This window comes from Symphodus melops (genome assembly GCF_947650265.1).
Source record: "Symphodus melops genome assembly, chromosome: 11".
NCBI classification, from domain to species: Eukaryota; Metazoa; Chordata; class Actinopteri; order Labriformes; family Labridae; genus Symphodus; species Symphodus melops.
Genome location: NC_136701.1, coordinates 14,919,229 through 14,943,875, shown reverse-complemented (window position 1 = coordinate 14,943,875; position 24,647 = coordinate 14,919,229).

Genomic DNA, 24,647 nt, shown 5'->3' with positions numbered 1-24,647 from the left:
TTGACAGTTAATGTCTTACTGATAATCCAGACAGTAAAGTTTCCTTTAAAGCCCTAAAGCATTCAATTTATCAGGAAATAATGAGCACTTAAACAGAATACTAAATGTTACCTCAGGTTAATTTGACATTTGTATAAAAGTTCTGGTATCAGTGTTGTACTTCAGTCTATTTCAGTCAATCGTGATTCCAATTGTTCCATTTCAGCACTTTTACAGTCATGTCTGCCTCTCACACAATGGTAGCTCAAAGTTAGATATTTATTATTTGTTGTATAAACAATCTCTACCTATTGTTATATTATTGTCAAATGACTCACAATATGGGAAATCATAGTTTAAAGGATGCTATTATTATTTCTTTTATCCAAATGACATGCTTTTATAAAAGTCTTTTACTGTTAGCTTTGCTTTTTTTCTTTGTGTACTCCATTATGCTTCACAGAAAGTATGTCAGTGACATAAAAAAAAAGGAAAAACTGTTTTGAAAAAGTATCACATGACACTTGCTTCTTAAAGGATCTGATAAACTGCAAGCAGCAAATGAAATATCCTATGCTTCATTCTGGAAAGCAAAATGAGAACAAACACTTTATTATATGACTGAAACACAGGTGGAAGAAACACCTGTATGGCTTGATCTTGTGCGGAGAACTGTCATTAAACTCTAACAATGCTTTTCATACAAGCTTTTTCCCAAAGATGAAGTGAATTGTTGCCATGGTACTGCAAGCCCCCTATAATTACTTCAGGTAACCAAATGTCTCACCAGCTGATTGCACTAATTACCTTTACTGAGTAGGTTTGAAAGGTGGCAATTCCTTGCACAGGACTTTACCACCTAAAGACAGGGCGTAACTGCCAACTTTGTGCAGATAAACACTGGAAAAGCAATTAAAACTGATAATCTCCTGCACTACTGATTGAAATTGAGAATCAAAACATTTTGAAGTATTTTTGTTATGACTTTCAATTTCTGATTCAACTGAAGGTGGCTACAGTGAAAATAAGGGCTCAAACACTGAGTCCTATAATTACATAGAGCTGCTCATAAAGCAAGGTGGAATCGATGATGTGGCAGTGCTGAACTAGAGAAGTAATTACTATCAGTAACTGGGTTTATCTTTGTCCTTTGCCGACAGTGTGAAAGTAAGTAAGTAAAGTTTATTTATATATCACCTGTCAAGAACAGATGTCACAAAGTGCTTCAAAATAAAGAATAATAATTAAAAAAACATTAAATACAGATAATCACAAAACAAATAGCTCAAACAAAAGGCACATCTAATATGGGTCTTCAACTGCTTTTCAAAAAAAATGTCCACAGAGTTCAAAGCTTTGAGTTCTGTTGGTAGACCGTTCAAAAGTTTATCATTAACAATCTGAAAAGCACAGTCTCGTTTAGTTTTATGTCCGCGAGGAACTCTACTGCTGGTGTTATACAGCTTCAATTTAAGCAGGTGCTTGACCAAGTGCTCCATGCACAATCACAAGACTTTTGAAATGGATTCAGAAATTGATGGTAAGTCAGTATAAAGACATAAGGACTGGAGTATACATGAGATCGTAGACTGACTCTGAGAGGAGATGTGCAAAATATGATGTTATTACAATCAAGGAAACTAGACAAGATCTGCAGCCAGGAAAAGATTTTGGTCAAACTTTACACAAACTTTTTTGGAGTACATAATGAGATCTTGTAAGTTTGACGGTGTGATGCTAAGATGTGTGAAAGAGAATTACAGAACTCAATCCTACTAACTCGCTGAAAATATAAGATAATTATTTATTGAAATCAATGAATCATTAAAGTTACATATTAACCAATAGCTTTTGATTAACTCAGTCTTGAGCTTAATATATTTAGTCTTGCTCAGAAAATAATGTTGCTAAGATTAGTGCTAGCAGATACAAGAAAAACAAATAGTTCAGAGGTTTTACGGCTGAGGGCTTCGGCCAGAGTTGAAGAAAAGACATTCATACAACATAAAGAAAAATCTGAACAACTCCATACAATTAAATATTCTTTTAAGAATAGATTAAATCAGAGACAATAATGTCAATAAATAATATAAATGAGCATTAAAAGCGACTAAAAAGAGGACAAACAACAAGAAACGAAATAAATCAAGAAAAAAATCAAAGAGGTAACAGTTGCTTTTAAGCCCACCTTTGCCTGTAAAGGTGGGCTTAAAATATTCAAACATGTGCATTTTCCTGAGCCTCAATAGACTTACACATTGTCACAAAGAGGAGGTGTGACACTGGCTGGTTGACTGTGCTGTTGGTTGGTACACAGCAGGTGTTTGCGGGTATTGCGCTGGCGTTCACCCTAACCATCATGTTATTCTCAGTTAATTGCTTCGGCATTAAAAATTAGCAAAACCAGGAGGTTCAGAGGCTTTATTGCAAATTGACTACAGAGTAATTGGAATTGGTCGTGCTGCATAATCTATCCTCGATGATTGTATTCAAAATTTCATTAAAGAAATTTTAACAATGTGTCATGTGATTTTCTTTAATGAAACCCGCAAGCAACTGAATCTATGTTTATAAGTTCTGTGTGTGTTTTCTAAGTGTACATGTTTGATTTGACGTGCCTTTCACCTTTGCTTGGCTAATAAATACCAGCTAAGGGGAGGTGCAATGTAAAGTGAATAACACGTATCCAGTGTTTTCTTATCCTCGTTGATTAATTAAATTAATGAACAAAAAAGTTTGGCATCACTGAAAGGAGGCAGAGAAAAGGGGAGAGCAGGAGAGATGAGTGGAAGATGTGGTGCAGCTTTGATTTAGCAGTTCAGTCTTCAAAGAATTGATTCCCCACAGAGAAGTAGCAGGGAACTAATAGCCATGAGCTTCTTTATAAATTAGGATACTGCAAGTGTTTTGATGGCATACACAGCGGAGAAGTGTCAAGAGACTAGAAGGAAGTACAGTAATTGCACAACTAGTTAAGGTACTTAAGCCAAAAAAGAACTTGTTAGAGTAAAGAAAATCCAAAGATCTCTGCAGCTCATGTGCATGTTAACCTACAAATAGTCCAAAAATTAGCAGTTTATATGATACATTTCAGAGCTATGTGATGACATGTAACAGAAAACAAATGGTGATGTTTTTCTAGGCAAACGACCAGGGAAAGAAAAAATGGAAAAAGAAACTCGGTCTACTTATTTTGGTTTGGTCAGGAAAAAAAACCCCCAAAAAAACACCACACATTTTCCTCCTCTGTTACTTAAACTGCTGAGCAGTCTTTGTCTATAAATATAATAACATCCTCCTCTGTACGCCTCTGCTAAGTGAGAGATGTGTCAAGATACGCTTGCAGAGAGTGCTTTTTCTGCCAAGTAAATGGAACTCATTTCCAAGCATATTAAACCAATTAGGGATGCCAAATCTCTCCCGTGTTGATGCTTATCAACACTTGAGTTAAATCAAAGGCTGACAGCTAACTGGGTAACCATTATTGCATTATCTTGTTGAGAAGCAGTTGTGAAATGTATCTTCAACAACACATTAAAAAGTAATCTCTATTATTTTCTATTGAAATAGATTAGAACAAATTGACCTCTTGAAAATTGGTTTTGGGTATTTTCATGGATTTTCTTTTCTAATTTTGCAGGAAGTGACAGCCTACTTTTTAGAAACAAAAACAAATCTCTGTAACTCGCTGAATTTAGTGGTCAAAATGTATAGTTCTCTTTATGTCAAAACGCATTCTTAAATGTCAGGATGTGAACAAGAAAGTAGAAAGAAAAACTGCACAGATTAAGTATGCTTTCTTAACTGAGGGCATGCTATAGGCTCTTTTATGCTAACAGCTTATTTTGAAGAGCCATGAATCACTGGGGTTTTTGTCTGATGTTATTTGTCAGCTACTTATACTGGCAACCGTTCATTACTGAAGAACTTCCCTGAGACAAAACCAATAAAAAGCAATGGAGCAAACTGGTTGTATTTATGGTTTACTTATATGCAAACTGTGCATGAGTAAGCATAACGCAGTTTTGAAAACATTAATGCACAGTTTGGATGGCTTATATGAATTTCTTTTTATGTACTCTTCCCGCTGGTGAAATAAGAGTGATCATTTTATTAAATGTAGCTTGTTGTGTTTGTTTTTTTAGTAGATTGAATGTCAAAATCTACAGCACCACTCTGTAAACACTTTCAAAGGGTAGTATACGATACCAAGTTTGTAAGACTGTACTGTACATCTTGTGTTACTAATATGTTGGAAAATAATCCATACACACATACTACCCTTCTAGAAATATGAAACTTGAAGCTACATGTATAATCAATAGAGATGCTTCTCAGTGCTCCGGGGTAAAGATTATGTTTCTTGTGAACCTATAACATCAGTAGCTGTTCACTCGGCTAAAATGTTTGTCCATATGTGGAGGAATACAAACGAGAGATGGTTTAAATGAGAGCTTTAGGCAGCCAGTTATTGCGAACGCACACCATAGGCTGTATAAAACGTTAGTTGTGATCTCTGTGAACTCACACATTGCCTTCACTGTGCTTCAAAAGTGCACTTCAGATACAAGTTACCATAATGGAGATGCTGTCTCAGAGTAACTTTGGGTCAGTGTAGTGACAGGTTCAAGACGCAGGATCAAAAGCTCAAAATGCATGTGCTGACACTGTAAGGTCCGTTTGTGAAGCATTACTCAAGTGCTCACACTATTCGAGTTGAATTGGAACTAGGGCTAAAAAGACATTTTTAATTATTTAATTATAAATACATGTAATTTGCAGTGGGTACAGAAAGTATTCAGACCTGATTACACTCTACTGTCATATTACGGATTATCACTGTAGTGGAAAAATACAATTTGATACTGTCTGCACAAAATGTAACCGTTTCACGGGTGCTTCATGTTGAGATACATCAGATGTGCAAACTTTGACGTCATGTTCTCAACATACCTAGACTCCCTGTTGTTAACAACCTTTAGTCCTTTTTCTTGAAACAACTCCATTTTTGGTTTAGATAACATGAAGTCAATGTTGCAGGGCAGACTAGACAGGGATGGCATCTCAGAATATTATATTAGACCAATCACAGAGATGCAATGAAACATTTTATGCAAATGTACAACTCTAGTTTAAGAGTATAAAGCTTCAGCGCAAACGGGACTGTCCGGGATTCTGCGAGGCACTCACTTGATGTGACTTTGTATGATACCCCTTTCTGCAGAAAGTTATTCTATGCAATAAAATACCCAGAGACAAAAGACTTTGCTTTCAGATCTTCATTCAAACAGAAAAATCCACGACATCACTCTCCGGTTTTTCACTTTGGTTGGGTAAAAAAAGTTGTGCACCAGAGCCTGAACCCAAGCCCATACATGACGGGCAGTGCACGCTGATGTTTGCTACTACAATAAAAGCCTCCTAAACCGAGCGCACTTAAAATAGCAGAAAAAAACTCCAGATTGTACATTCAATTTCCACACAAATGCAAAAGTACACTTGTATTACAGGACTCATGTTAAAGTCACCCCACATTTTGCTCGACTTTTATTTTGGTCAGAACAACAATAATAATGCATTTGCTCAGTAAAACATCAGCCTGCGATTTCATATTTATATGTGGCTATTCTGAATACTTAGTCAGCATGTCCAAACTCAAAATTTCAACACATTAAAAAAAATTGTAATTGCATGTTTAATACTTAAAGTTAATCCAATGGCGCTGATACCAAGCGAAATGAACAGCACAGAAGCCCGCATGGCTGCAGATCTGGAGCTGGCACTTTCCCGCACAACCGCAGAATACGTTGATGTTGCTGACGTCAGAAGCAATTATGTTGCAAATGTAAAACACTTAAGTACGAATAATGTATAATTTTAAATTATGTTAAATTAATCTGCAAAAATATTTGAAATGAATCAAACAATATCAGTTTCATGAACTCAAAAGTAAGAAAATGTTACAGAAACTCAAAATGCATAAGTTGGTAGAATGTCACTTAATCCAATTAATTATTTTGAGCATTTGGGTTTACAGTGTATTTAAGTTAATTTAAGTCCTCTTTAATGAAAGTTAATAAAACCACATAAAACAAATCTAGCTTTGTTTTCCAATGCTTCTTAAAGAACATTACCTTAAATCAGTATTAAAGTGAAGTTGACAAAGAAATCATTGGGCTCACACTGTTTTTGTCTGAGAGATTCTTCTGCAGTCACACATCATTGTCTTTTACCACAGGTAATTACTCCCATTGCTACCTTTTATTCTGCTCTCCTTGTGATGGATGCCTCTCTCTTCCTACAGATAACAGTTCTGTTTGGTTTCTCACTCTGAAGCACCAAGGCTATAATTCTTAAATCATGCGAGTTCAGTTCTGAAATAAAGAAAGATGCATCTGTAACGGTGGCATGGGAAATGGCTTTGTGCATTGAAAACAGGGAATACATCAAACCGGAGAGATAACGTGTGTTTGCTGCTCTTCCTTTCTCTCTCCGCTGTACTGTATAAATAAGCATGTTATATGTAAATTATCTCTATATGTATGCAAGGCTTAGTCCAGCCATTTGTTTTCATCGCCTGTTTTGCTATGATAGCAGTACAAAAGGAAGAGAGTTTTTTTCCCCCTGCTAACTATCTACATCTGGTTCAGTGGTGTCAGTGCAGCATGTGGATTTGTGTGTGAAAGCGCATATTAATGCCTGTGCGAAAGGAGATGTCTGTCTGCGTGGGCATGTGAGATTTTGCCTTTTAATAAAAGTGTCTTGCAGTGCTTGTGTATGTGGAGGATCATGGTTTAGTGATTTTGATTTTAGATTTTGGTTTTGTGTGGAAAGCTGTGAAATTGCCGATGTCTCTCATTTTTCCAGCACCCCTTACACAGAACCCCGTTTTGCAAAACCATCAATGCTTTCACCACCAGAAGTATCTAAACAGAAAAAAACAGTCTTTCTTTAGTCTTAATGATGGCATAGTCATCTTTTTTTGTTATTATTTTTGGATATGATTATTGTGATTTAATTTTTTTATCATATATAAAGATAACAGATTTTTGCTAGACCTATAAAAACAGGCTTAAACAGGCAACTTTTTTTTCCATCACTTGAAACAATATCACCATTAGAACACTGAAATCAAGAAAATGGCCAGGCGAGTATTAGTATACCCTCACAGGGCCAGAAGGTATTAGTGTCCAGCAGCAAGCTGTCATATCTACATTTTCCAGCACTGTGTACTGTGCTTATGATTGTGAAATGTTCCTCTGTTCAGTTTGTCATGTTCTGACAAAAAAAAAAATGGTTAAACCACAATTAACCATGGGGTTTCTACAATGTTCATTTAGGAGAAAAAAACAAGCCTTTGAATTGGAAAAAAAAATAATGATTTCAAAATTTAAAGTGATAATTATCCATTGTTATTGAGAAGACGTATCTGGTGATTCTGTTTTTTTTATCATATTGCCCAGCCCTATTGTGATTGTACTCTATATTGTTTATTGTGTTTTTGATCAGGTTGCAAGTAAGTTTCGCCTCTGGGGATTAATTAAGTTATCTAACAATAACATTGCCATTTAAGTTTGGCAATCTTAAAAAAAGCAAACAAGAGTGACAGCAACAATGGCACCATGCAGTTGGTACTCAAACTGCCTGTGCAGTTCACTCATAAAACCGAACATACTGTAGGTATTGCTTTCTTGTTTATCAGCAGATTTTAATGTGTTCATCATCTGCTGCTTCAGCATGTGTTTTTTTCTTTGCCAGATTCAAGCAAGCTGCCTCAGGCGAGAAACTGTTTCAGCACAGACCACCACCCCAGATGTTGTTCAATGTGTGTAAGACGAGCATCTGAGATAGAAGAAAAAGTTTTTTCCACCAAACAGAAAACCCTTTACCTCTATTTTATTTGATTAAGTGAATTGTTTGCGATGCCCATTGCACTCTGTATCGCATAACTGTTAACGCAAAGTTCAGAATTTTCAAAAGAGTAACTTTAACTATCTGTCTTCTACCACAGCTTTCTTACTTAAAACAAGTGGAAGTTGTCCAATGTCCAAGAGTCTCAGAATATGCCACATATCCAATGAATTCCATTTGTATTTTATGTAATCCAAGCATTCTTTGGTTATTACAACTCTTTAGAGTACTAGAAAGGGCATTGAAATCCTCGATCATTTTAAAATTAAACCTGCCTAACCTAAACCTAAGTTTGAACTAACAAAGACGTGAGGAAAGATTCATAAAAGCAGCATTTAGCTGATAACATTTTATTTAGATTTTTTAGCTGACATCAATAAGATCCTGTAGAATGATACAATGCTAAGTTAAATCATAAGTTATAATTGTGTGAATTTTAAGGATTGCATTAATTTCCCCCTGAATTTCCTCACTGAAAAATAACAGTTGTGTAGTTTGCAATTAATTTAAATTAAACCTCTTTTCTTCTGTTTCTATCTCTTTGCTAATATGAGCAGCCTACATGACAATCCCAGTAATGACCTATTTCTTCAAACATAGTTTTCACTATAGAATCGCTTTCCACTTTCCCCTCAGTGAGGTCCAGCAGATTTAACGTATAGGCCTATAGTTCCCAATATTTCTAACACAGATTGGATTGATTGATTGCAATCTGCATCAGATTTTTGATACATATGTGATGTGGAACTGCAGATACTAAAATTATTTCTGCAGTAAACAGAAAATAAACGTGAAGTGAACGTAATTTATTTTCTGCATGTTTGAGTTGATGAATAACAGTTAGAAGGCCTTTAAGCAATCAGCCTTTAGTCTGCATTTATATTTATACTGACAGATGTACACAGTCTATCAGTTGTTGGTCCAGATTCATTTTAAATAAACCTCAACAAATCTATTGCAACAAAAAGGAGCAATTTTAGAGAATAAAGCAATGTTTTCTGTTCATCACTGCATATATATATATATATATATATATATATATATATATATATATATATATATATATATATATATAAATTACACGCAATTGCATATAAAAGCCGTCTGACTTTTTCATTTCTGTTTTTTTTTTTTTTTTTTATCAGCTCCATTTCCAATCTGTAACCAGCTATCAGTTTGAAGGAAATAACTTGATAATTTTCTCTCGATGCAGCAGCCAGCAGAATTCAACATCTTCCTGTGACAGACAGACCCAATTCTATGCACCTGCTTCAACTCGCATTTTCTCAGAATTCTCAATTGAGTCGTCAGCCTGGTCTGTTAGGAAACAGGAAATATGCATGCATTTGACTTGATAGCTAATAAACATCCTCACAACAGTATGCACACAAATGCAGATAATGGAGAGAGAGAGAGGGGTAAAGGAGAGAGAAAAAAAGGGAGCCAGGAGGTGGTGGTGTGTGTGTGTGTGCGTGTGTGTGTGTGTGGGGGGGGGGGGGGGGGGGGGGGGGGGGGGGGGGGGCGAGGAAACAAAAAGACATCAGTGAAGAAGAGAAATACCATTATCTTCACTTCTGGCGGACAACAACATCACATCATTTCTGGAGGGAGGGGAAGAGCACTTGCGAGCACTGTGTTGTTCATTATCATTTTCTCCCCACATTCGAAGAGCAATGAAATAGGCCAATAAGTCACAGAGTCCCCCATGCACTAAAACATACAGAGCAATGCTACATCACACCTGCAGAGAGGCTGAACTGGATCCACTACTTGTCAAAAAGAAAAAAAGAGTCACTAAGACAGACAGAAATATTGTGTGGGCTAGATACAAATACTTAACCAACCATTATTTTGCACATTAGCCTTTTTTGCTTTATTTATTCTATCACTCAGTACTCTTTGATTACACTTTGGATATTGAATTGTATAAGTTTGTGTGGTCTGTGCTGCGCTGTGATTCTTGTTTACTGTAAATGCACTGATGCTGTTTAAACAACTGAAGTTATATGAAAAAACGCATTCGAGTTTAAAGGTAAATATGGACATTTATTCTTTAGATGCAATTGCAGAGATGGATACATAAGATCAACATAGCAGACAGGTATTGTCCTCTCGTTTCGCTTTACACTGTCTTATGATACATTTAATTGTTTCCCTTGTTTTAAATTAATAAAAATGAACTAATGCACACTTACATGACTTACATACTTCCAACAGTTATCAAAACCAGAGAAATCCATAATTTATAGCTTTAATGGGATGTGTCTTGATGAGGTGGCCGCCATGACAGACAGAATGTTTATAATTCCTGTTGAATCAGTGGATGTTACGTTAAAGACCACTACATAAGGAGGCGGGATTTGCTCCTGAAAGCTGCTGTACTTTTGCTGTATGTCCTGCTGTGATAAAAAATGTCAAGTAACTTGTACTGGGATACATGTCTGTTTTGCCTGTTTGTTTACTACATCAATAGGGAGTCTGTTTTGACTGGGGGGCAGAGAGAACTCCCCGCTATAGCCTTGGTATTCAAATGTGGCTGAAACATTGAATATACATGAATTAAAAAAGGAATCTCGCTAATACAAATTATACTGTTCGAGTTATGAAATAATTTACAATTATATACAGACTGACATCCCTAAATGTGATTCAGCAGTTTGATTAGGCACAAACATAGACACTCAGCTGGAACCTGAACTATTCCAGCAGATCTTTCTCCCCCTCTGTGACCACTTCTTCTGCCACTAATGCTAATTAAGTGATCCTTCAAAACGCGTCCATACTCATTCTGTTTGCTCAGCTGCAAACATTATGCTCAACTTCAGATGTCCCCTCTTCCCCTCTCCGTCAAATTAAATGTGCCTTACTGCCATCAGTTTTGAGACACGGCGATCACAGAGCCAATTGTGTATCATTGAAAACTATAGAAGTGGAAATAGTGTAGATGGAAAATAACTTGCTCAAAACAAATGGCCGTTAATTTAATACATTCAAACAGATGACTCCAAGTGTCTAGACCACAGAACAGGGAGTCTGTAGTAGTGTGGGCTGTTCCAGTGCACTGTCTACTGATGATGAAAACGTGTACTTGCACTGGGTTCACAGTACTGTGAATGTGATTGAACTAAAGGGTAGGATGATTTGTGACGGAGCTTATCAAAACTATTGTGACAGAGCACTAGATTTCCTTCATATTGTACCAATATTATGGACATTGTTTTTTCCTTATATTGAAATCCAGAGCATTAAAGTGTTTTGATGTATCAACATATAAAATGTAATGTACAATAAATGTGTTAAATTTAATCAATTAATCAGACAAGATTAAACTGTCAGCTCATCAAAATAAGATGCCTTGCTGTGCTGCTAAGCTAACTCGTATTCAGCAAATGCAATATACTATCACAGAGATTATTTGCATTTTTACAGCAAATTGACAAAGAGTTGAAAGTAACCTTCCTGAGTGCATTCTTGCAAAAGTCATAAAGACTATTATTCTGCATGCTGGCTTTATTGTTCATTCCTATCTATGTCACATGCACCCCTCCATGCATGCTCACTCATTTTAATGTAATTATCAACTGTTCATCTATCGAATAGCACTGCTCCATTTACTCGTTGTTAGCCTATAATTTTTTTGCCGTCTTTTTTAAAACAGGTTTTCTCTTCCACTTGTTAATTCATTGAATTCATTCATTACGTGCAACCGTCCAACTCCCCATCACCAACAAGCATTTGCAGATTTATCACCTTCTTCATCCCATCTGCCTCAGATCAAAGCCTCAGCCATCATTCAGTCAGCCCCAGCCTTAGCAGTTTGGTCAGTCTTTTCATCCCCTCAGCCTCAGATAACATCTTCAGCTGTCTCAGTCAACCTCATTCTTCAGTTCAATCAGCTTCTTCATCCCATCAGCCCAGACAACTACAACATCAGCGTCCGGACTCAACGGGGGATAGATCTTGCTGCCACTGAGGCCAGACATCTTCAATCACCATATCACCCTGTAGAGTTTAAGCACCAAAGATTCTCTGTCATGTTATCTCTGGTTCATTTACTTGTGTCTCCTGATTTAACTTTTGTTAGATTTTGGAGGTCCAGTCTGGACGACGCAAGGGGGCTTCCCCTCTTCAGATTTTTTTTCTGCACCTCTCAGTTTGAATTTCATAAACCACCCAAAAATATTGGCGGAGATACAAGTGCCATGGAGTGTAATGAGGAATCTCCTCTTAAAGGTCCTCCGTGAAGTACTTAAATCTCAGCTCATTCAGTTGTGCGCTATCGAGAAAGGTTGTACATTTTAAGGGCAGTTGCTACTGAAAGTTAATGGTCACGCAAAGTCGTCAATACAAGCTGAAGTGATTACGGAAAAAATAAATCTGCATGGTTAATACACAGATGCACATATGAAACATTTATGTGCTGTCTGCGCTACATTAATGAAATCTGTAATTAATCGCTGCACACATCATATGATAGTGTCTTCAGTGTTGTTACGTCCTTCTTCTTTGTCAGTACACTGAGAGAGAAAGAGACTCTTTCAGAAATCTGTACGTTTTTATTTTCATATCAAAGTTGCAGACTTATCATATGTTAGTTTTACCTGACAAATTTTGCACTTGTCCTCACTTTTATTCAGTTTTTTTAAAGCAAGAACACACTCTGAGTCTCTGGTTTCCAAATCTCAGCCCAACAGCCGTTTGACCACCTGATCACCTGGCACTAAAATGTACATAGATTACTAAGGAGTTAGCAGCAGGGCTGCTTTATCTTGATACTAAGATAGAGCCACAGGCGGAGGGATTACAGGTGTGGGTGGCACTGGCAGGCAGAGAAAATCAGAAAGAGACAGGTGTATCATCGAAGCAGAGGGACAGAGAGAGCAGGAGGAGAGTGAAGCTGTAACACTTATGTTAGTGCAATCTTACAATATGAGTGACCTCGGTACATATGATGTCATAAGAGTAGTTAAAGGGCTAATCGATCCTGTTTTAAAGATGTATGGAAGGCATTTTAAAAAGGTTGAATTTGTAGCTCTTCATTACCAAAATATATACTGGGGCTAGTAAAAGTACTACTAATACATTTAGAAAATTCTCCATTATAAGTTAAAATCCATAAATCAAATATTACATATTGTTTTAATAAAAAGGAGAGAAATGAGCTGCAGCCTTTTTTTAAAATTATTTCTAAGTGTTTACCCTGATGCTGTTGAAACAATGTTATTATTTTTGTGAGTTTTTTTTTTAGCTATCTCACTGTGTTTTGACCGTTTATATAAAACGTTAATTTACCACTTAATTCTGGTGCTGGGTTAAGTTCTTTTTTTTACTTCTTATTTTACTTCAATCCATTTATTAAGCACCTTTTTACCTTTAGACTCCGTGGAGCTTTACAGAGTCTATTTTAATAAAGATAAGATGAGCGAACTGAACACAGGAAAAGTATCTATTAACATCCCAGAAGTCATGCAATTACCTCATTACAAGGCCCTTACATGTGTTTAGTAATCCACCAGAGGGAAAAACCCTTATCTGCTCATAGTGCAGTGAAAAAAATTGACTTTTGGGGTTTCATTTTTTTAAGACATTTGCTGATCTAGTTTAAGTTTTATTGACAGAGAGATTGAAGTGAATTCTAGTTGCTACACAGTGTGGTATAAACAATTGTGTGAACGATAGCTGTGCTGCTAAAATGTGAACTTTTTTTTTTTTAAAGATTTATTTTTGTCATTTTTGCCTTTATTCGAGAGAGGACGGATGGTGGACTGAGGCTTAAATCAGGGAGAGAGAGCGGGGAACGACATGCGGGAAAGGGGCCACAGGGCTGACGTGAACCCAGGCCGCCCGCGTGAGGACTGTACACATGGGAGCGCGCGCGCACTGCCACTGCGCCACCAGTACATCCAAAATGTGAACTTTTAGTAAAGCAATTAGTGTTCTTAAGGAAGAGCTTGGTTTAATATCAAAGAGTCTGAAGTGGATTATTTGGGGTCAAAGGTTAATACTCATTCCTTAGGAATGTGTGATAATAGCTAGGTATTGTTTGGATCTAACACAGATGATTGACTCATAGGGTGCAGGAAGAGATATAAAAAAAAGAATATACCCCCATGTCTCTGCTGTGCCCAGAGAAGATAAAGGAGGACAGGATGTGGGGGACGATGTGGAACTAAATGCTATCTGTTGACCTAAGTCCAAATAAGGACATAGATGTGCTGATGTTGCATTGACTATTTCTGTATAAATACCAGTCTCTTTCTTTGTTCAAGAGGATCACAATTAGCTGGTGACTCTCCCAAGTACCATGGCAAACCTGGTTGATGCTGTTCTTGTCTTTGTAAATAAACTCTTTATTATGCAAGCAAGTCAGTGTCAGTGAAGATTTCTTCATCATCTTCACATCATCACGAAACTACAAGATCTTTTAATGAAAGTGAAAGGGCAAATGTAAGGAAGTGTGAGATGAGTTTAAACTTTGTTTGAGTAGCAAAGACAGACTGAGGATGAGGTGGAGGACGATATACAGAGAAACCAAGACACATTTACTGAAAAATAGATTAAAGAGGCCTGGAGAGTGTGAGCAAGAAGTACATAAAGATAGGAAGATAGAGGAGAGGAAAGAGAAATAATCAAAGGCCAGAATCTTCAGAGTAGTTGGGCAGCAGGTTGAGACAGAGGCAGCCTTCTGAGACGTAATGTGCTCTCAAGCGCTGGCGCCTTCACTGCCCGTTGTGTCAGCCCACACAATGTCTGCCTGCCTGGTCAACCGTAGAATTCTGCTCCGGAAACACATATACACACACACAAGGTACACACTCTTTCGCAGAAAGACTTCCCTGCTCCTCCAACTTGCTACATGTTACCTTCAGCTTCTCCCATGATGAAAACAAGTGTAGGCTTTAGTTCACACCCAGGAGGTATTCACCTTCCTCTCCTGCCCCCTTTTTTTCCTTCTTCTTCCATTTCATTACTTCCCGGTGTTAAATATGTGTTTGAAGTCAGGATCTATGCTGATTGTGTCTCATTGATTTTTTCCTTCTGATATAGTCTTTTGTAATTACCTGTTTCTCCTTCATTATTTCCAATCACTCTTTCCTAAATAGAAACTTAACTATAATTTCAATACATAATGCCCTGTAATTTACATAAAATTACTCTCAGCTTAAAAAGAACCCTGAGATTTGATTGTGGGAGCACAATGTTTGAATGAACTGGAGGAAGCATAGAAGTATTTAAACCCATTCCCTTCTTAATGTGAGTTACGCTACTTACTAAGGTTTGACTAATATGGGATTTTTGGCGTGCGTGTTTGTGATTACATAAGTCAAAACTGATCGACGCGAAAGAAGCTATTTTTGGCCGATAAATCTGTCAGGCTCTACTTCTAACCACCAGAAGAGGTCAACTATAAACTAAATATTAAATACATGGTTGGAGGGATATTGATTTAAATGTTTCAACTTTGTCCAACATTATTCTGCTGTCTTCTCTCATTTTTCATTTTGGCCAATTAACTCTTGTTCATGTTACTCGCATTCATGTCAAAAGCATCGCTGTCAGGAGTCATGAAGTATTGATGGGGTGAGTCAAATTGGCATGAACATTTCGTTAAGATCACTATTTTTGAAAAAATGAAAATAGAAATTGAAAAAATAAAATAAAAAATAAATATTTGCACCAACATCAATAAGTGTACCAAAAGTCAGGAGAGCAACACAATGCCACATAGATATTTTGTCTCACCCCTAAGGCCAGAGACAGTGCTCCATGATACTTGAACAAGGTTTTAATGCAATATGTTCTTTTAACCTATTTTTCAGGATTATCTATTTACTTCCTAACCTGGCATGAGTTTATATGAGAGCATATTTGCATTTAAGATTACTCCAGTGGGAGTGAGCGTGACATTGTACACATTATCATCTACAGAACAGATGATCAATTCTCTATGTCTCAACTGATCCAGCCACATATCTTTTAACAGAGGAGCATCCAAAGATTTTCATAGGGATTAAAAAAAAACGGTGTGGCCAAATGAAGGTCTGATATTTTGCATCTGTGAATTTGCATGTATGTGATGCTGACTATGTGGTTGCATTCTTCTTTCGGAGATAAGGTAAAGCAGTCTGTATCTCCATATGTGTCTGGACCTGCCCAATGTGAAAAGGCCAATGCGTATCAGCAGTTTGGTAAACAGCCACCTAATTGGATTCATTGATCACACACATCTGGCTCAGTCAAGAAAGAGATAACAGTGTCTGAGGGGGCGCCCAACACTCAGTCAAATCAAAAGCTTTAACACTCGAACTACCAAGGCAGTCATTTTGACTGTATTTCAAAATTTGAAACGTCATAACTTTGTTTTAAAAAAAACCTATGTACCAATAGGACCCTGACTTTTCCTAAATGTGTGTATATTTCATTCTGTGATCATGCATGCTTTTTACAGGGGGTGTAATTTGCTACATTTTCCCGCCCTTTTTCCTGCTCTGTTGTTGTGTCTGTTCTTTATGGTCTGTGAAGCTAAAACCTAGTTATAGTTTTACTCTAACCCCAAGAATGACAGCTATGGAGGTTTTAGCCTTGCTTTAGAGCCTTGATGAGGAAGATTCCGACGGAGGAGCAGGTTCAGAGAGTGATGTCTCTTGGTGTAAATAAATAAAATAAATAAAACACTCAATCATTATATTTTCATTTAATGTCCTGATGTATATTTACCTATTCCACCAATTAATTCTTAGATCTTTTCATTGATAATCCAAATCATATACACATTATGTTCGAGCAGTCAAAATGACTGTTATGGTAGTTCTAGTAGTTGCGGAATTCTGGTAGACCGAGTGTTAATAGTGTCGACCCTGGTTCAACACACATTTTAAAATGAGACACAGAAAAAGGGGAAATGTTGTTATACTGTCTCTGAATTGTGTTGTTGTAGGAGATAAATACGTGTTGCTAAAGTCTCTCCTTAACCCACTGGAGACCTTAAGAAGAGGCACAACAATGTTAGAGGAAAAGAAGTACCATGCACGTTGGATACTCCTACTAGACAAATTGTCTAGAGAAAGGGATGAAGCGCTCAGACATTAGGGGGGCGCTCAGAATATAGCCGTTACTCCACAGCTATAACATAGATTTGACGTGTGTGCGGGAGAAATAGAAGCCTAGTCTTAAATGAAGGCCCATTGTTTACATCAAGCAAAGGACAAATATTTATATTTGTAGATATTTTTGGAGGTTACGGTTTAGTAAAGTTGCTTTGTGGGCCTTCTATTAGAGCAAGGCTTTGTGCTCAAATGTGCCTTTGGAAAAAGCTATGTAAAACAATTATTTTGTATGTTGAGATATAGAAATGTACACATCCGTGTTTGCAAATGAGCATTTATATGAGTTCATAATTCAAATGTTTATACAGACTGTGTATGTGTACATCAGTGCGCGCATGAGAGAGAAAGTGTCTGTATGTAGACACTCAGGTAATTGGCACATTGTTGTTATGCAGATAGGTAGCGAGACTTCTGCCCTCAGGCCATCAGCGGCGGAGAGAGTGTCACAGCAGGGAAGAATTACCCATATGAAACAAGTCCCTGTTATTTTCAGACTGATGAATGCCAGCAGGAACAAAACGACTTTGTTTCTCCGTCTCTCAGAGAGGCGACAGTCTTCGTTTTGGGAGATAAAATATGGCTACACTTCAAATCTTCTTTGACATTCACAGGAGGCTTGCAGTGCCTACAGAAAGACTACCGGCCTCCCCTCACTGTTTCTGGCCCATTGTAGTATTATGGGTATTCAGTCTAGCCATCCCTGCAAGGCAAAGCCCTGTTTTTTAGTTATAGATGTTAATTTTGCAAGGAAGACTGCATTGCTCTGTAGTTTTGTAAGCAATGATTCATCCCACAATTAGACTGGAATTGGAGGACTTGAAGAGAGCAGTACTACCAAAAATGCCTACAAAAACATTCTTAAGTTTTGCTGAAATAAAAGATACAATATCTCTATGAGATGATTTTTCAAAGCATGGAATAGATTGAGATAAGATGTCTACAAAGAATGTAATTGCTTTCCTTCATCCTCTTTGCTTCAGAAACTGACTTTAGCTAAAAACATTCAACCAATTAGAGGAGTGGATGGAAATGGCTGATTGTGATCAATATATACACTTTAGGGGCTGTGTGTGTGTATGTACATGTGTGTGTAATTTACAGGTGGCTTAGGTCCACATGGACTGATCTGTTATACAAAGAGGCATAAGAGCATGTACATCGGCACGTTACACCTTACTTTACCTTCCCGTCCCTTTTCTCTTTTTTTCCTCTGCTTTGAATATCTTTCAGGTTACTAAAAAGTTTAGCATATCGTTTAGGTTACACGTTGAAGCATTTATTCTGTTTTGTAGCATCAAGTCACATCTGCATCATTACACTGCTTCATCCCTCTGTATTGCTCTGCCTCACAGTCTCCTCCTCCGAGCAGCCATCTCATTATGAAAGCTAAATTAACCATGGCGCTTACCTTCAGAGCGTGCATGGGTTTTACAGCGCCATCGGTCTCGCCTCACAAATACTCCATCATTTAATTGAATATCAAGTCTACCAGGACCCTTCATAAGTGACTGACCCTCCGCAGGAACATAATTGCACACAAGGATGCGTTTTTCTCTCCAGCAAACATACACACATGCAGAATTGTAGTCGGCTGGCTGATGCTCTTATATCTGGTAGCTTATAGAGGAAGTGTGCACTTAACTGCATTCAATACGCCTGCTGCTGTGTAAGACCCTAAGTCAAGCATTCTGCTGGTCTATAGAAAGAGTGTCTTTCAGCTTCGGCTTGGTTTACATACAGTTCTTTGACATTTTGTCCAGCAGGACAGCACGATATCATACACGACTTACAAGGAGTTCAAAGAAAAGTGTCAAGGACTTACTTCAGTCACACTAAGCCAATCATAAAACATACAAATGGACTTGCAGAACTTTTTAGCTCCCCCGCCCCCTAGCTTCTATTATTTGAATAACAAACAAAAGCAGCAAAAAATGTGCATTGGATGCATGTTACTTTCTATAAACAGATTCTGTATATAGATACAAAAATGTGACATGGTTTTGAGTTTCAGCAATGTTGACATTTCTGTTTCTCATCGTCCACTTGTGTTTCAGCAGGCTTTTATTGTAGACAAGGAAATAGTCCATGTGCAGGGCCAAGCGAAGAGAATCCAATCCTCCCCTGTCACAATCACTGTTCCCATGCATTGATAGAAACCTGATGACATTTAGCTTTACAGATATCGGCATGCAAGTGCAGCCAACAATATGCTTTTGGACATTTTCTTCTAGTGCTGACTCCATTCTCACCTCTCAGCTTGCTGGGCGGATGTACAGAAATTGATTTTTTTGGGCAGCTGGCAGCACAGTAGTTGCTTTCAAAGGCTTAATTATCACGATAAGATGGTTGATAAGTTCAAAAACCATGAAAAAATTACCCTGGCAGCTATCAGTTTTTATTTTTTTGTAGTTTCTTTTAGATAACTTGCTTCTGTCTGACAACGTTCATGGGGCTTGAACACATATATCATAACCATTTTTATATAATGCTTCGCTCATTTTTAAAGAAATTACATTCTTGGAACTTAAACTATAACCTGACAATATCAGCAGATATTAGTTTATCAAGCAACGATCAGAATCAGCTAATCCTTTCGCAGATGTGCGCCGGTATGACTAAATTGTCGTATTACGTTAGCATAACCTTTCTGACTGGCTCCAGCAGAGTGTGAAATCTGTATTATAACAAGCATTAACACTCTCCAGAGTGTCAAGCGGTGAAGCAAGTGCAGTACATGTGCAGTTACTTTCCTGTGACTATTTAGTTTACATTGTACTGTATATCTTTTCGGCACGTGGTAACGGCTTTTGAAGGATCATTGCAATAAACATGCATATCTAAATCTCTACACATCAAACATAGATCTAAGAAAGATATTGGCCAATTGGTAAAAGATTTTTTTCACTCCAACAGCGATATTGGGGAGAAAAAGTCCATAGTTTTAACATAAACATGCATTTAAAATAATAGATCATTAACAACAGCGTACCAGAAATATCAAGGTCATAGCTGAATCTAAATTTGTAAAGATGATCATGCCACGTTGGTGTTTTGTAGCTCTCCAGGCATATTTGCAATTTAGGATTATGCATGAATATTCATTGTCAGACAAGCACATCTTTATGCTTCACTGCACCTTATTCTAGCGATACAACAAACAGACAACAAATAGTGGGAGTTTGCAAGCATTGAAAAAAAGAATCCTGTGTTCTGTGCATATCCTGTTTCCTGAGGTTTGTGTTGCATTTCACACTGTCTTCTAAAAGGATTTATTCTACCATCACACACTTTTAATCTTTAGTTTTTTGCCACAAGTTGTTTATGCTTTTTCATGGTTTCCTAATATGGTCCATCTAATCTGTCCAAAATGCCTTCGAGCCTTACTGATGCTGCCCCCTACGTTCAACCTCCAGTAGTACAGTCTGCACAGCCAGCTGTAGTGTAATTAATTTCTCATTAGTGTAGGCAGTAATGATTATACCCCAATCTTGCTCGCCCTTTCTCTCTCTCCATTATTTCTGTCTCACTGCTTGTGAGCTAGTATATCTATGTTTGCCCCTCCGATCTCCCCACCTCCGCCATCAGTGCCCTGCTGCAGGGAAGTATTCACGTCCCGGAAAAAAAGAAAGAAAACAACACTAAACAACAATTGGCTTCCTGTTGGCAGGTAGAATTGTAGAGTCATCTCAAGCAAATTACCCCTCACTGAGGAATTGGCACCTGCGACCGTCACTTAAGGTGTTCTTTAATAAAAAGTCTTCATTGAAGCTAATCACTTACCAGCATGTAACAGCACAGACCCACACAGGCACACACATCAAACACTGTCATCTTGTGGACACATTCCAACACACACACACACACACACACACACACACACACACACACACACTCAATATCAATAGATTAATCATAAAGTGTACATTTCAAACCAAAAGCCAAATCTATTGGACTTTAAACTTTTTTAACATGTATAGTCTGTTTTGTTAGTTTAAAATTGGACAAAATGTTATTTATTTGTCCTTCTTAACAGTAGCTAATGTACTGCTAAGTGATTACCACACATATGTATTAACATAAATTAGTTAATCAATCATTACAAATTACTCCATTCATCAGGTGGAGGTTGTTGTCCAGATAAACTTACGTATTAGCAAGACAGTTAATTTAAACTTCTATTATCAAGCGATTAAAACTTTGTACCATTCGTGTTACCCAATAGGACCTTTTTTTCTGCCAATTTTGATATTTTTACAAGATGTAGTATATGGAAATACACCACTCTTATACCCTGACATTTGGAGCACAAGAGCATGAAATTCTCTCCACCCTGAGTTTCCTGAGTTAATGTGCCTCTCGTTCTCTCACGGCATACACATCCATCTACTGCATATTTTATCTATTTTTCTTTTTCCTCACTTTCCCCCTCTCCTTCCCCTCATCTTTCTTGGTGCAAGTCCTTCTCTCTATCACTCAAACTTCAGTAATGTTCCAGATAAAAAGTTTGACTTTGATCGCTTTTTGACTTGGAGCACAGTTCTGCTCCTCACTTCTCATCTCATTTGCCTTTTTAGCTGGCTTTAGCTCAGTCTAATTTCAGATCAGCTCAGAGCTGCTGTTCCAAATGTTCATTATGCATCGCTGAAAGCTGATGAGAATGCTATAAGGTTCTTCTTTGATACAGAGTCGCATCACATTAAGCCAACTCTCATTGGCATTGTTCAACATTGCTGCAGCATCAAGTTTAGTTTCAAATTTTGTCTGGAAAAGGGTGTTGAAGTTGGCATTGGACGGAATATTGTGGTTTTATTCAGAGTTGGTTTCAGTAAAGGTAATCGTTGCATTTCAACTCATTTGTTGTCCAAATTAAAAAAAGAGGTCTAAACTGAGAGTGTTCAACCTTTGTAGCTTTTTCGGTTACATTGGGTCAGAACAGCAGGAGGAAACGTTTGATGTCTGTGTGAGCGCACAGTCTACCAAAGTTAAATTCCTTGTGTGTTAAACATACCTGGCCAATAAAGCTGATTCTGATTCTAATTTCTCACCAACAGTTCAAGAGTGTGGGCGCCTAGTACAGATAAAGAATTTTAATCCAAGTCCTAGAGAAAACCGATATCAGTATAGACTTTTCTGTCTGACCTGCTCAGTGATGGTATTGTGATGATGTGTTTGTGAGCTAGATGTTATGGTATTTAGACAACAGTTGTGTGATCTAATCCTAGCACTCTGCTGCTAGTATACGTGTAATGTAGTGTAATGGGGGGAACAAACAACCAATCATGTCGCAGGGATAGCGGTATAGGCGGGCTTACAGATGTTTGGAGCAGAATAGAATCTGACCCGAAATGAGTTACCTAATTTGGTCCAACTCATCAGTCCAAAATGCCTCAAGGACTTACTGATCTGACTTTGGTTCAGATGGACTGAAACATAGAGATTTTTCTAATTAAATGGTGATGATTAACAAGAGTAGTGTGTGGGATTTTTTTTTCTTTTCAAGTAAAAGTTAATTTAAGATTAAAGTTTCATTCGTCTTAAAAACTGAACCAGATTTATTTTTGTTTCCAAAGAAGTGTCTGCTGCAGTCTAAGCGTTACAGCGAGTCTGAATGATATACAACACAATTAAAAGTTGTATACTAGCATGCAATACTTCCTTTCAATATCGAGGAAGCTAAATAATTAAACGTCTGTCTTATTATGAATAATTAATCTATTAAATGCAGCCCATACCTCCTTACATAATGGAGCCTTTGATATTAAAGTGAGACACTATCAATCACTGAATGTTCTCCATAATAGGGTAAACAGCATACCGGCTTTTTATAAGATGGATCCACCTATCAGACGGTCAAATATAGAACCAACTGTAAGCCTTTACTTTGTGTACACAATAATACCACATATTATTATCCTGCGTTTCATTGAGCTGTTGTGTTCCTGTTTTAGGGAAGACATGCTAAATTTATTTTTAACTGAGAGTATGTTTTTTTTTCTTTTACAGAATGAAAGTGCTTTTACAAAAATCCAGTGTTTCTGCTCATCGATTATTTACACATTTGGGTATATTTCAAAATATTACAGGTTTGTTTGTCAATATGTACAGTATGCCCCCTAAAGTGGGATATACTTGCATTATGAATCCTGTTTAGCTTCTCAGCCCTGTGAAAGTCAACATGAACATTTGACAAGACTTTAAAAGTCCTGCTGACTCAGAATTATGAGGGAGCTCAAGGAGGAAGGGCAAAAAAAGGCTATTCTGAATTTGCAAGCCCATCACACCTTTGAGACTGCTCAGCCCTCAAGTAAAGACTTGTCTAAAATGTTATAAAGTCATATTTTAAATAGGTGTCTTTAGTCATTTAATGCTCCTATGCTTTGAAGAACAGTTATACTGAACATCATAATGTGAATATCAGCATTCTGCTTTGCCAGCTTTTCATCATGGCAGAATAAATATTCCAGAAGATGATGATGAAAAATTAGAGCATCGATTCAGCATGGAAATTTGTCAGTAGCAGAATTGTAAATTCATGTTAAGAGGCTAAAATTATGCTTACACGAATGACCCCCAACCTCTCACATTCAACCACTTCAGCCAATAACACTCAAGCATGGCAATGTATTCTTCAAAGCTTATAATTCAACAGCAAAGCATGCATAACATGTTTGCAAATCAGCCTCACAAAAAAAGCTCAGCTTCTGATTGGAGTTCCTTGACAATTTATGTCAACTTGTTATAACATACAGAGCTGTGTATGTATAATTGAACCTTAATATTTGCCTATAACATGTTTAAATTTGCACTACGTCCATATGGCCGCTTGAGAGTTTAATGCTGCAGTGCAGATTCATGAAATAGATAACTTTTCTACCGGTAAAATGTTTTGTAAAGGTTCGAGGTTAAAATATGAGGGTGCAACTAATGTGGTTTGAAGTAAAAAATATGCCATGTCATGTGTCCTGTACCCTACTTGATGCGTAAATTGCCGTACCTTGAACTGTATTTTAGACAGCTTTGTATTCTGATTGGCCAAGTACGCATAAAAGATAAGATAAGATAATCCTTTATTCATCTCGCGAGCGGAGAAATTTACAAATGGTCTGCTATCACTTGATAGCCCACCATTATTAAGAAGAAGAAACCATTACTATTAAAAGTAAGTAGCTCAGGATGCGGCTCTACTATAAACTACAGATGACGAACTGTAATCATTTCAATCAGTGGAAAGAAGCCTTGTTGATTTGATTGGGTATGTTCCCTTTGGAAAATTAGATTAAAATAGCGATGAACAGAGGTTAAACAACACAAAGAAAAACTTAAGTATTAAGTATTAGATGGTTTTAAATGAATGAATCATGCCCACAAAGCTCGTCCATAACCTGGGTGTCATTATTGATGATCAGCTAACATTTAAGCTTCAAGTGGCCTTAATTGCCTGGTCATGTCGATTTTCCCTGCTGCATACAACATCAGGAAGGTTCGACCTTACCCGTCAGTGAATGTTGCACAGCTCCTGGTAAAGGCACTTGTGATATCACGCATTGAATATTGCAACTCCCTACTGGCAGGTCTTCCTGCATGCACAAACCACTGCAAATGAAGGGTTTTATTGCCAAGTACAGTTACACATACAATGAATTTGTCTTG